At 54.9% G+C, this 14,616-nt stretch overlaps 1 long non-coding RNA gene across 1 annotated transcript in view; it reads right to left on the reverse strand.

Annotated features, from left to right (window-relative positions):
- Positions 1-4,448: 4,448 nt before the first annotated feature.
- The window catches only part of LOC139077323 (uncharacterized), a 29,713-nt gene continuing 19,545 nt past the window's right edge, over positions 4,449-14,616 (reverse strand). Inside the window, exons 3-4 of the long non-coding RNA XR_011529725.1 lie at positions 12,589-12,686; positions 4,449-4,604 (exon numbers count right to left, since the gene is read on the reverse strand). This is a non-coding gene — a long non-coding RNA (uncharacterized lncRNA). The remainder of the gene's footprint in view (positions 4,605-12,588; positions 12,687-14,616) is intronic.

Raw genomic sequence — 14,616 nt, forward strand, 5'->3', positions numbered from 1 at the left:
TGACAACCCATCCCCCACCTAACAACCCATCCCCCCCACTGACAACCCATCCCCCACCTGACAACCCATCCCCCACCTGACAACCCATCCCCCCACCTGACAACCCATCCCCCTGCCTGACAACCCATCCCCCCGCCTGACAACTCATCCTCCCACCTGACAAACCCTACCCCCACCAAGGCCTTGTGGCTTGAGGGCCTTTGGGCCCAGAGTGGGCTGAGAAAAGAGAGCAGGCTTGGGGAGGGCAGACGAAGCTGAGAGTGGGGGAAGATTTAGCAGGGAAGAGTGGGAGCGAAGACCTGGACTATGAGAGGAAAGTCCGAGCCGGGCAGGACTGGGGGCTCAGGCCCTGGCTTTCCTGCTGTTGCCTCCTTGGTGGTCCCCTCAACTCGGCCCTCCCAGAGCAGTGGATGCTGCAGCCATGCCAATGACCTTGAGGCTGCACATCCAGCTTAATCCGCATTGGTGTCAGAGTGAAGGCCTCGCTGCTGTCACTCGGGGATATTTATAACCTGCCTGCCAGGCCCCAGTCAGGCGCTCTGGAAACTAGGCCACAGGAGCCAGGGAGGAGGCAGGCCCTGCCCCCTGCCCCCGCCTTGGAAGCCTCCCGGGGAGTGGGGCTCGAGTTAGGGGACAGGGGAGAGGGAGCCCCTTGGCCCCAGCCAGAAAACTCACCCCAGCCCCTGGGTGAGCAGGATTTCCAGAAAGGGCTTCCCAGGCCCATAACAAGCTTGTCGCTGGGCTGCATCTTCCACCCACTGGTGAGGAGCAGCCCCTGGGCACACGCCCCAGCTGTGTGCATCTTAGCCACGTCTCTGCTCCCTCTCGGCCATCAAACTGCACCAGAGTGCCCAGGGCCTGAGGGGCACGTCCACACGCCCGGGTTCAAGGCCTTCACCCACACCTTCTCTCCACCCACTGCACGTGGCGGTGTGGTCTGGTCACCTAGGACTCACACACTGCCTGGGGTCTGGTGGGGGCTCCACTGCTCTGTGTTGACCTTGCATGACCTTTCTGTGTCTCTGTCTTCTCATCTGTACAATGGGGTGAACAATGAGGACACCATGAAAAAGGGCTCAGAATGGTGCCCAGCACATGAGAAGCACTCAGTGTGTGCCAGGTGGTATAGAAAGGTTTACGGGTTAGGAGTAGAGGCCCCAAAGCCAGGCTTCTTGGGTTCAAATCCTGATTCTGCCACTCACTGGCTGAGTGACCTTGGGTCCATTACCTAACCTCTCTGGGCCTCACATTCTTCCTCCCTAAAATGGGAAGTAATAATAGCACTTGCTCATGGGGCTGTTGTGAGGATTAAATAAATTCATATGTAAAGCTCTAAGAATGGTCCCTAGCACATAGTAGGTATTCAATTTGTATTAGCTCTGTTGCTGCTGCTGATTATTATTCTGGTAAGATTTTCTTCCAGCCAGCCCTCCCTCTCTCCTTCCTGCCTCCACTCTGAACTGGCACAGTTGCTCTCCCTGTGCACTCTCTCTTGCCTCTTCTTCCTCACAAATCAAATGCTGTGCTGCTTTCAAGCGTCACCTCCTCCAGGCAGCCTTCCCTGACCGCTTTGATGGACTTGTCACTGCCTCCCTTCTCTAGTCCCCCAGGCCTGACCCCCAACACGATTCCTCTGAGGAAATCTAGTCTCTCAATGCCTAGCCACCTCTCCTACCCCCCAGGTGTGCAGAGCCCAGCCTCGTGCCGGCTGAACAGCAGCCAGGCCAAAGTTTCCCCTGGTCAGACCTGTGCTTGCTGAGGTGTCTGCATTCCTGGGTCGGGGACAGTGTGACCTGGCCCCCAACAGACACACACACATACACTGCAAGGCGGAACCTAGTTGTTTCCCCAGAAATAATTCCACGTGCCCACCAAGGACAACCAAATGCATTCTTCCCAAGCCCAGTCATTTTCTGGATTTTTCTGTCCAATGGAGGCCCAGGCCAGCGTGCCTCCCCACTGCCCGAGAGTTGGGGCGCACCCAGGAGGCCAGGTGGGGCTGGGGGCAGGTGTCCTAGGGGTTCTCTCCCAGGAAAGGGCAAGGTGGATGACATCCCGTCGGGGCACCAAGGCCCAATGCCCCAGGGACAAGGGCGCATCGTGGGGGAGGGGAGGCGACGGTCTTGCTGAAGTACCCACCGCAGCTGTCTCTGGAGGCAGAACGGAGCACCGGAGTGTCATTCTTTTCTCTCCCTTGACAGCCTGACAGACAGCGGGTCAGCCTTTCTGCCCCTGGCGCTGTTAACACGCACTGTCCCCAGGCCACACTCAGCCCCAGGCTCCTCAGAGGGCTCTGCTGACAGCGCCTTCCCTCCCCTCCCATTCCCTCCTCTCCCTTCTCCTCCCAGGCCCTGCCCTCCGCCCCCCTCAGGCCTGGCTGGGCTCCCGGAGCTACCTGTCTCCCCAGCACCTGTCACAGTGGAGGGCTGTCCTCCAGCCCCCTCCACTGTCTCCCCCAGGATCACCGCTTCTTCTGGGGTACACCCTGGACACAGGAAACATCATTCATCCCACAGGAGCCACCTTTGGCGGGGTCCCCCTTTTGCCTGTGATCTGGGGCAAGCGGTGGGGAAGGGGGGCGGTTCATGTGGGTAGGGAGGGGGGGCTCCCTTTGCACTCACTGTCCTCTCTGGGTGACGGAGGGTTGTCACCAGCCTAGAACTCAGCCCTTCGAGCCTCCAAGTCCACTCACCCCAAAACGGATGAGGATAGAAAGAGGCCCCCTGGGGTCCCCTCCGTGGAACCCCGAGCCCATCTGCTGGCCCTCAGCCTTGTCTCCAGCTCTGGTCTAAGACGGCCAGGAATGGGTCCTCACACCCAAATTCACGACTGAGAGCCGAAAATTAACCCTGCACCATTTTCCTTGTCAGTTATCCCTGAGGATAACGCTTTGTCTAATGCAGGGAGCCCAGGCCCAGGACGGGGTGAGAGAAGCCTTATAAATCCAGCCAAGAGTGGGTCTGTGCCCTCCAGCCACAAGCGTTAACTCCAGCACTTCCTCACTGAACAGCAGGGGGTCAGTGCAGTGACAGTAGCCGGTGTGTATGCAGCACAGCCGGCTAAAGGTGCCCATAGCACCCTCTGCACTACAGCACAGCAGCAGAAGGCTGCTGAATCCCTTCCACGTGGGAGGAACCGGCCCCCTTGGAGCAGCCGGGTGTCTGTTGTCTCTCCCCTGGAAGAAGGTACCGGGAGCCCCTGGAGCCCCACCCCGATCTCCTGCACCAGCCGGGCACCCACCCCCAGCTGCTGTAGTGTTGGCTGTCAATGGCTCACACCTGTACCTTCTCCAGCAGAATGTCCTTAGCCCACAGGAGCCCCCTCCCTGGCAGATGCCCAGGAGGTTAAGCCCTCTGTCACACGCCCCCTCCCCTAGGAATGGCCCCTGGCTAGTGATGCTGGTGCAGGGATGCAAAGCCAACCCCCTTGTCTTAAGGTGGGACAAGCTCCGCAGAGCCAGTCACGCTCCAGAGCTCCCCGTGGGATCAGGCCGAGGCTGGACCTCACCTGCGGTGGCAGCGTGGCCTAGATTCTTCTCCTGCCCCCTCACTCCCTCACAGCTTTTCCTGAGAGCACTCCTCCAACAAGCCACTCACACAGAGGAGTCCCTAGCTCAGACTCTCTTCTAGGGAACCAGAAGGGGAGGATCGGGCTTCTGACCCCCAATCTGCATGCTCTCCGGGCAGTTCCTGGGGCATCCTGGGCGTGTCTGTCGTGGTGAGAGCCTGCCTTTCTGCCAGGATCTCATCTCCCTCTCCTTCTCCCGGAGGAGAAGTAGGTTCCTAACACCTTTCCTGTGAACGTGAGCCCTGCCACCTCTCACATCCCACTGAGGGCTCCCTCCCCCCACCCCGCCCCCAGGCTGTGGCAGCCAACACCTTGACTCACTTCCCATCCACCATCCTCCATGGGCCTCCAGATCACCACCAGTGCCCTGACTTGTTAAGCAGTGCAGACGGCAATTAACTGCATGATGTGAAACTATCCGGACCCTGATTATTTCAGGGACGAGGGCAGGGACTGTTAATAAATGATGAAGGAGAGCTTTCCAGAGGCTCCTCGCTGGCCCCTGCGCCAGCTTGTGGAAGGAGGCTGGGGAGGGAAGGGACCCTTCCCCACGCAGAGTTCGGAGGTGCGGGGCGGTGAGCCCAGAGGCAAGGCCCGGGAGGTGCCACACATTCACCAGGGGGGGGTCAAGCCACTCTTCCGAGCACGGGAACGCACAACGCTTAGGGCCACCATCCCCTTCCTGCAGACAAGCAGAAAGCAAACAACATGGTCCCCTGGATGTCCTCGGATGAATAATTCATTCTAGAATGCAAGCTCATGAATGAGTTCCAGGAGAATGCCCATCACCATCACCCCCTTCTGCTCTCCCACGGCTGCCTCCCTTCCCCACTCCCTTCCAGGCAGCAGGCAGATCTTCCATTTTTCCCAGATTATTAAGCTTCCTCTATGCTTCGCCCTGAAGTGGCCCCCGTGGGGAGCAGCAGTCAGACGCCAGGAAGGACGGGCAGCTCGCTCGGATAGAGATCTGAGTTGCTCAGGGTCTGCCCTTTGCTTGAACAGTGTGTCTTTTTTCCAGCAACATACCACAACAAAGCCTGGGAGAGAAAGAAAACATTTTTATTCATGGATCCTTTCATGTGCTAGAGCGAATGCAAATGCACACACTCACACACACACACACACACACACTTGAACCGACAGGAGCTCGTGTACTTTGAAAGCCTAGACACGAACCTTGACGTTTCCAGGGGGAGAGAGATGTGCGTCACAGAAGGCTTTGCACCAGAGCTTCTCTAAACAGTAAGCAACCAAGTGCACGGAACAGAATTTGATTTACAAAAATTTGAGTGATCTATAAATTCTCAGAGGCCCATGCGTTGTACGGGTGTGGATGTGAGTTTGTAAATATGTGGACCTTGTCAGTGACTCTCCTCGTCTAGGTGAGGAGAGGGGTGGGCATTTCTGATGGAAGTCCTCCTCCGGGCTGGCTACACACCTATGAGGCCTGGTCACAGGGCCAGCCCCGAGCCAGGACTGCAAACACCATTCCTTCTCTGCCTCCAGCTGGCTAAGAGGAAAGCAACACTCCATCCCCAGACAGCCACAGACCCAGGGCTCCTTATTCTCAAAGAGGCCCCCCATCTCTCCTTACACCCCGAGCCCCCAGTGGTTCAGGCCCATAGATGTTTTGAGGGGAATATCTAGAAAGGAGCTTATTCATCCCCTCAACCAACTCCCTCATTTGATAGATGAAAACGAGGCAGTGGCCGGTCCCCAGGCCCATGCCCAGATGACCTCGAGCCTTTGCTGTTATCCAGCCATCCCATAGTGCACAGGGAGGCCAAAACCAGTGAAGAGGCTTCTGGGAAGCCAGCCTTGCTGTCCAGCCTCCTCCGGCCCCTGCCTGCCTCCCTCTCACTTCTTCACCCTGCCTCCTTCCCTGCTCCAGGGGACAGACATGTCTTTTGAGCTTTAGCTGGTCTATGACACTCTCTTGGATGAGACTTGAGCTCACTCCCTTGGTGACACATTATCTTCGTATTAAGACCTTACCCTCCAGAGCCAACTCCTGGGTCAGCTACTTAGCTGGGGCCCCACCGGGCTATCCTGCTCCTCCTCAGAGGGACTGGACAGAACAAGGGACTTGAAGACAGAACAAGGAGTAAGACTCAGGGCTCTCCTAATTGCCAGTCCAGAACTCGTCCCAGCAGACAAATGCACACCTCTTAAAATCTAAGCTCCTTTGTTGTAGTGACAATAAGGCTGATCATAATAGCAAACACCTATTGAAAAGAACAGCTGACACATATACCACCTACTATGTACCAGGCAGTGTTCTGAGTCCTTTGCATATGTTAACTCGTTTGGTTAACCCAAGGCTCTCTAAAGGAGGTACTGTCATTACCCCCCAAGAGACCCAGAGAGGTTAAGTACCTTACTCAAGGTCACACAGCTAGTAAGTGGCACAGTTGGGAATTAGGCCCAGGAAATGTGACCGCAGAGGCCAAGGTCTGACTCCTTGAATCCTCAGGACCAGCCCCTGCTGATATCTCTGACCTAAGCTCCTACCACTCCCCGTCCACACCCAGCCCTGCTCCTGATCTCCAGCTCCCAACACACCATGCTCACTCCCTCAGAGGCCTTTTGTCTTTGCTGTTCCCTCTGCCTGGAATGCTTGGCCTCCGGACCTTCCTGCCTCCTCGGGGAGGCCTTGCCTGTGACCCTCTGGAAAGTCGCTCGCCCTTCATTCTCCATGCATCGATCTGTATTTCCTTCAGCATCTCACTGCCTGAAATGATTGTACTTCACGGTTTACTGTTTCTGCTACTAAAATGTAAACTCCACGGGCACAGCAAGCTTGCGCCTCTGCTTTGTCATGGCGTGCCCTCGCCTGGACCATGTCAGCCTGGCACAGAGTGGGCCCTCGAGGCAGACTCACTGACCAGTGAGCACCGTGTTCACAAACTAATACAGGCATGCACACTGTCCGTGTAACTGCAGTGTGCACGCTCATGCATTCACACCCAGCACAGAGGCCGTGTCTGTGATACAGGACTCTGCAGTGCAACACACACAGAAGTGGTGAGACCAGCTTAACGTAAACGGACTTTCTCACAGCTGATGCTAAGAAACAGAACGCTTCTGAGGACAGATCCTTAATTACCCGGCCTGAAAGAAGGCAGAACAGAAAATAGAATCTCTGTGTAGGAGCCAGAGCAACTCCACCACCTGGTCCAGGCCTTTTGTGTCTGTTGCCTGGAGAAGTGGAAGACTTGATTAAAACATGTGAGAAACCGGCCCCTGCAGGGTCCTCAGAAGGGGAGGGGGCTGGGGTGGCCCAGCGGCTCTAGTTACTGAATTGAGCTTGCTAAATATAGCCAGGCCAGGCATGGGGCACTGAGGAGGTGGGTCTGGGATCAGATAGGGTAGAGGGGCTCCCTAGCCCCTGCCTTCCACCCCCAGCTCAGCACCGATCAGGGGCAAGGGGATGCCATCTTGGGCCTGACAAGGACCTGGAGGAAGACGGGCAGCAGGGACCTACGCTTATGCATGTTCTGAGCCATGGCTTACCGAGCTGGGCATGCTGTTCTGGGCACAGGTGTTTGGGAAATGCAGGATCACGCCCCACGCGTGGCCTGTGGTAGCCGAGTATAGCCAACGCTAGCAGATGTGACCCTTGTTCTGTGGCACACGGGCCTTATCAATTCAATGCTGCTCTGAGCCCTCGTGTGGGGGGGGGGGGGCGGCGGGGCGGTGTGGGGATGTGTGTGTGTGGAGTGAGTGAGGAGTGGGGATTCACATAGAAGGAGGAGCAGAATACCTAACCCCCGACCAGGTTAAAGACCAAGAAATTAAATACAATGTCTTCCTAGAGGGGAGGCCTGAGCTGTAGCCGGGAGCATCTTCTAGAAGTGCCACTAGTGGAGCGGGGCAGGATGAGGCCTCTCTGGCCTGGCAGATCCTCAAAGCCTGTGCTTCTGCGTGAAAGACCCCCAGAGCTACGAATGGTGGGTAGGGCTGGGCAGAACGCTCCGCAGCAGAGGGCATGCGCAGCCCAGACTGCCATACAGCAAGCCCAGGTGCGCGCCTCTGAGCTCCTCCCTGCTGAGGGGCCACCACGCTCCACGCGCTCGTCCTCCTGGTCAGTCTAGCCTCTGGAGCCCCCGGTGTCCCTACCCCTGGGTGATATTCCCTTGGGCTCTCGGGAAGCCATGAGGCCTTGGCTGGAAGTGGGAAGCTGGGCCGAGGGACGGTCTGGAAGGGGCCCACTCTTGTGGCCTGAGATTCTCCTTATCAGAGTGTCATCCCTAATCATCCTGTCCCCGCCCCACCTGCCCAGGGATCTCTTCTGTGAAATGGGACAACAGCACCCTCCTCAGAGTGGCTGTGAGGATGAAATGAGAAACGACAGTAAAGCGCTCAGCACAGTGGATCAACCAAAACAACAAAGAAGGTACGAGAACATTCCATCTGTCCTTTCTCTCTTCTCCTGACTCTATTCAGACAACATCAGCTGGCATTTCCTATGGCAAGTAGTATGGCCAAAATTTGTTGTTATTGCCTCCTACCTGCTTGAATCACTCAAGGCTGCCTTCTCCACAGCAGCCTCCAGTGGAACCCCTGCCACACCCCCAGCCACCCCCACACGCTGGCACCAGCTGCCCTCATGGGCCAGGATTCAGCAGACCAATGGCTATTGGAACAGGGGTACCCTCCCCGTATCCCCAGTGGCTCCCCCAGGATGGGGGGCTGGTCAGGAGCCTCTCCACTTAGGCTCCTAAGGAGACCTAGGGAGTCCCCCCTTAGGTGTCCCCCAGGCAGGGAGTGGGCAGTGGCAGAAGCCTCCTGAAGCCCCTCTCGAGCCCCCTCACCCTTCCTGGGCCTCACCCTCGTGTGTCTCCCCTCTCCTCCTGGAAGGAGTCCACCCCCCATCCCACGGAGGACAATGGCCTGAGTGCCATGCAAGAGTGGGGACTGTGAGGCCCAGTGCTGCCGGCGGAGCCACCCCCAGCCCGCTCTGGGATGCCCAGCGGGCCGTGTGCCTCTCCCAGGCCTGTCTCTCCTCAGGGTGTGCGGGCACTTTCCTCACGGGCTGCTTTCTCGGTGCCGTTTCCTACCTCCCCTCCTGTGGCCGTGACTGGTGAAGGGCTGCGGTGGACGGAAGTCCAGACCTGGGTCAGAAGATCTCATTTGTAAGAAGTTCTTCCGTCTCAGCTCTGGATGACCTGGACAAAATGCCCAAACCTCTCTGGGCTGCAGTTTCCTCTCCATAACGATGACCAAAATAGCAATGCCTTATTCCCCCCGTGTTTCTGTGCGACAGCGCCAGTCTGTGTGATGGCCTAGTTGGGGACAGGGAGATGGCTGTGCGTGTCACTGAGACTGCGTCCGTGGTCTCTTCCTGCCAGGTGTCCTCCAGGTGTCCCCTGATAGTCTTTTTCTCTCACAGGAATCAAAGCCCGTGATTGACAGTCCAGCAGGAACCCAGCAGAAGACTCACCACCCACACAGAGAAAAATGTGGGAAAGCCACTTCTTCCAATCCTGGGCAGCCACCACCGACCCTTCCCAGCTCCTTCCACCTGCATCCTCTGAGCTCTGGTTTCCTGGAAAAGGACCTGCTCATAGGACCTGGGGCCCTCCATCACCCCAGAGTGTCCCGTCCCCAACTTGAGCGACAAGGGAGCATGAGAAGGGCAGAGAGCAGCCCCGGCTCCTCCTCTCTCAGGTGGCGTTCTCAGGATTGCTCAGACGCGGGGCTGGGATGTGAGCTGGAATCCTGGCATGAGGAGAAATGGGCCTCCTCCCATCACCCTTGCTCCACTTCTTCCCTTCCCTACCCCATAGCCAGCTGCGCCCCTCCACGCATATCTTCACACGTGGGCAGGTCCCTGCTCCCCAGCCAAGTGTCCCAGTGCACCCCAGGCCTGCCTTGAAGCTGATCCCAGAACATCTGCTTCACCCTCTGCTGAGGGGCTGGGCCAGCACACGGGCCCCAACAGAGCCTGCATCAGGCTGGGTGAATAGATTCCTTAAGAGAGTTTTTCTGTCTTCTTCCTTAGTGCTTGAAGTTGTGCTTGGGGTGAGGAAGTTAAGACAAGAGTCTGTTTAACTTTCCACTCCAGCAGGTGGACTGGGTTTGGGAGAGCAGAAAGATGAGAAGTAAGGAAGGAAGGCCTGGTCTGTGCTGCCTGGGGGCTTCCCACCTCCCCCTCGAGCACTGACCGTCTCCTGTGGCTTCACTGGCCCTAGAGCAGAGTGATAGCCACGTGAAGGGTGGGATCACCTTCCTGGTGACATTACATTTTGTGGAGGGGGTTCTGTTAGCAGGAAGGGAGGGGCTCTCCATCCGTCCAGGACTTGGGCAAGGCGGGGGCAGGTGGGGCAGTGTTGTTCCCTGGTGTGGCTGCTTGGTGACTGTGCTAAGAACAACTGTGTGAAAGGATGCCTCCCAGGTAGCAGATGAATGTGGACAGTGCTGCCCTCATTTGGGGAGGGGCAGGGAATGTGAGTCCCAGGGAATCAGGATCCACGCTGTGACGTGCGTCTCTGGAGTGATATTAGGAGCTCTTTGGGGCCATCTAAGAGATACTGGGACCATAGGGCTTGTTTCCTTGTGGGCCCAGGGATTTGGGCCGCCACCCCCATGGCCCTGTGCCCGCCTGCCTTTCTTTCCTCCCCTCGGTGCTGAGAGGACAGCAGGCACTGCGGGAAGTTCTCCAGTCCAAGCTTCACCCAGAGCCCATTTTCCTATTCAGATGGTGACCACTGCCCATCCTGGATGCCGAATCTGCCTGTGCTCGGGGATCCAGGACAAGATGGATCTGGTCGGCTGGGGCTGCCTGGAGGTGGGTGGGCAGAGGGACCCCCTCTTCCAGTCCCTGGATGACTTCTCCAGGGCAAGTGATGAATGGGCAAGTTCAACATGCCCATGCTACTCAGGATAGCATCAGTATTCCTTGTCAGAAATACTGACCAGAGAATTCTAATATCAGATAGGGGTGACCAGACTGGATGGCCTCCACCAAACTGACTATGCCAGCCCAATGCTCCTAGGACCCAGTCTATGCAATATTATCATGAATAATACATGTGCTGATCACAATGGTACCTATAATTACTATAATGGAGACCATTCACACTTCCATTGCTCGAGTTCTATGTGCTATGTGTTTAATTACCCAGTACTTCTCAGTTTATAAATACACAGCCCCCTGAGCTACATTTTTCTCCATTGCCATTTTACAAATTAAACAACTGAGGCCACAAAACAAAGCCCCACACCCCTCGCTCACGAAGAGATGGGCAGCCCCCCAATTTGGGTGCTGAAGGAGCCTCCTGCTCTCCCGGCCCAGCGCCCTTGGCCCACTCTGTGGCTCCCCCACCAGCCCCCAACTGCAAAGCTGCAGTGTGTTCCTCAGTGCCTCTTCCTCAGAAACAGCAGTCCGTCTTAACTAATTCCTCCTCAGACTCAAGCAAACCTCTTCCCCTCTGAAGGCCTGAGTCGCTCTCTCTGATAAGTGAGAAGACACGCAGGTCGGGGAGTCTTGAAGGGCCATGAATCCCCCCAGCTGTGAGAGCCACCTCGGACAGGGCGGGCCTCTGGCCAATCCACCCTTGCCTGGCAGTATGCTCCTCAGAGACAAAGGGACCAGGTGAGATGTGTGAAGAACACACATGCCTTTGTCGGTCAGAGACAGTTCCTCAGGGAGCCCTGGGAAGACCTCAGGGGCATGGGCCTATGTCCTCCCAGTTCCCATGACAGGGGACAGAGCATGTTGCATTCAGCAAGTCACTAAACGTCAGTTGTTTTGATTGTGACATCTCCCTCACACTGCTGCTGGCTTCTCTGCCTGCCACAGTTCATGGCTCATGTGTTAGGATTCAGGACTTCAGGAATTAAGGAATTTTCTGGGTTTCATATCAGTTCCAATGCAGGCAAACGTGTTTATTGAAGGCTTACTCAGCCCTGTCACTTACAAGGACTGTGACCTTCAACACAGGGGTTTGTTTAATTTCTCTGTGCCTCGGCTTGCTCATCCAGAAAATGGGCGTCCTACCCCACGTCATGGGCTTAGTGGGGATTAATTGGCATAGCACATATGAAGTACTTAGCAGGAGCTGTGTCAGGAAACACCACTTCTCCCTTCCCAATCATAAAGCCCTTTCTGCAGTGCCAAGAACCTTCCTCTTCATGGAGCCTCAGAACAGTCAAGTGCAGGGGCCCCACCTCCTGGACTCCTGTCTTTCCTCACAGGTGCCATGGCTTAGCCCATCCAGTGCCCTTGGAACATTCTGGAAGGCCAGATCTTGGGGCTCCTCCTTTGCTCCCCTCCCCCTGAGCTCCGGCTTTATTCCACTCCCCTTTCCCAGGGAGTCACGGCTGACCCACAGACCATGACAGCTTTTACAAGGTCAAGGGTTCTCTGTCTCCCTCCTCTGCACTTTGTCAAGGGGCTGGGCTCAGCTCCTCATTTGAGGAGGCCAGGGCCTCGGTGTAAAGTTGGGCAGGGTCCAGCCACAGGATATTTATAGGGGGGCTCTGGAGCCAGGCTTCTTGACTTGTCCCAGATGTGACAGCTGCTCTGTCCTCATGAGCTTGTGCAGCCCCACACCCACCAATTCAGATTAAAAAGTGATAGGTACAAACGACAGGTACCAGGAGCCCTGAGGTGCCCAATGGTGGGTTATGGCCCCGGAAGCGGAAAGAAAGAACACCTCAGGCCAGAATACAGGCTTCCCTTCTCAGAGGCCCAGCCCCCGCCTTTGCACATGCACAGCCACATTTTCTGCAACTCCCTGATGGCTGAGACACAAGTGGAGAAAAGCAAGAGGAAAAATCAGGGGATACTCCCCATGCTCTGAATTGGAGGAGTCCCCTATTTCACTGCTCCAACCAGGCCCTGAGGATTTCTCCTGCATCTTCCTCTGTCTACACCAGGTGCTCACTTCCAGGCTTCAGGCTGTGCTGAGTTCCACTCAGGGGAGACCCAAGGAAACTATATGCTCGATTCACCACCAGTTTGGTGGCACTTGGACTCCTGGTTCCCTCACTCCCCATCCACTTGCTGCTACTTACTGTTCAGAGACTTCCAAGAGCTGCCCCACGCACTGTGTCCAGGTTTTATTGTCAGTGGGGAGGGAGGCTGCCGTGTGTTTACTGCATCTTACCTGGAACTGGAACACAATAAGTTTAAAGCCCTAACAACATACAAAACCTTTGGTCCTTCTGCTCCCTTCAGGAGGAAGGAGACAAGCCCTGACTGATTGTCACATTGTCTTGTTTCCCTGTGAAGACACAATCACACATATTCACGTATTCATTTATGTAACAAATATTTCTTGAGCATTCCTTCTGTGCTAGGCCCTTCTAGACACTGAGAATTCAGCAACGAAAAATCAGACAAAGCCACTGTCAGACAAGGCAGTCAGAACATAAACAAAAATTAAATACATAATATGTAGGCAACAAGTACCATTGTGAAAAAGAAAAGAAGGTAAAAGAATGGGAGTGCTTTTTTATGAAGAGTGGGCAAGCAGAGCCTCTTTGAATACATAATGAGATCTGAGAATAAAGTAGAAGAAAGTGGGCTCTCTACATATCTGAGGCAGAAGCATTCCAGGAAGAAGAAATTGCTGAGGCCCTTTGAGGGCTGATGGAGCAGGACTGGCAGGTCTGGGGCACAGCCCTGAGGCCCGTGTGATCAGGGAGCGCAGGGCAAAGAGGAGTGCAGTGCAATATGAAGTCAGAGCTTGGCAGGGGAGGGGCAGATCGCGTGTGACCTTGTAGGCGGTTGTTAGGACTTTGTAGAATCCGTGGGAATCCACATGGAGTTTGACACAGAGGAGTGACATTATCAGACTAATAATTTAACAGAATCAATCTTTTATTTCCAGAATAAGGTGAGGTAGGGGAATAAGGGCCAAGGAGAAAGCAGAGAAGTCATCTAGAAGGCTATTGAAATAATTGAGGGGAGAGAAAACTGTGTGTTGGTCGAGGGCAATTCAGATGGAGGAAGTCAGAAATGGCTGAGTCTTGAATATGTGCTGAAGGTAGAGTGGACAAGAGTTGTTGACAGAGGCGGTTTGGACAGAGAGAGAAGGTAATGGTCAACTTAGAGTTGCTATGGAGACCATCTGTCAATCACCCTGCTAACCCAGGAATCTCCTACCCACCATCCCTGACATCATGATATTCACCCACTTAATGAATACTACCTGGGAGGGAGGATCCCCTACTCACACAACAGCCTGATCCAGGCCTTTAAAGTTCTTTCTTATACTCATGCAAAACCCATGTCCCTGTGTCTTTCTCTCGCTGCTCCTAACGCAACACAGGGCAGGTCTCCACCATCTCCCACAGACAATCCTCCAGATTCCTGGCAGAGATGTGCCTGGCCTCTCCCTCAGTTCATATCCCCCATCAAGGCTGTTTTCAGTCCTTCTGGACATGAACAAATCCCAGGAGGAAGCAGCTATGGGTCTTCTACTGGGTAGAACGACCAACGAGTGATTGTCCTCTGAGCTCCTTCTAGAACACTGTACACAGATTTTGGTAAATGATTCACATTCAGACTACCAATCTAAATTTGGCAAATGTACTCATCCTCATCCTTTTTCCCAGGGAGGGGGAATTAGAGAGTTAGTTTAGATCTTGCTTCCTTACCACCAGGAAAACCAAAGCAATGCGAAGAGAGCTTCCTTAGACACCAGCTCCACATCCCCACCCATCCGCATCCAGGTCCACACCCTGCTTTCTTGCCCATTATAGTAAGTGAACTATCTCTGCTCCTATCTAAAGCCAGTTCTCCACTTTTCTGCTATATCCCACTCCTCACATGTTCAAGAACACTGGTGTCCCTGAAAATTGGAGGGAACAATAGAGTAGAACTAATATTTTTTAAATGGAATTCAAGAACACTTTATAGAAATAAAAGAAAACCTAAATTTATGTAAGGGACAATGATGTGCCTGGGAAAATTGAGATGATCAACTCAGAGACATAGCTTATATAATTATTAGACTTTAAAGACAAAGAAACAATACTCAAGGCCTCCGGGCACAATATCTACAAGAGTTTGAAAATTATATTGGCATCAGGATATTC

The sequence above is a fragment of the Equus przewalskii genome, chromosome 19, assembly GCF_037783145.1.
Source record: "Equus przewalskii isolate Varuska chromosome 19, EquPr2, whole genome shotgun sequence".
NCBI lineage: Eukaryota > Metazoa > Chordata > Mammalia > Perissodactyla > Equidae > Equus > Equus przewalskii.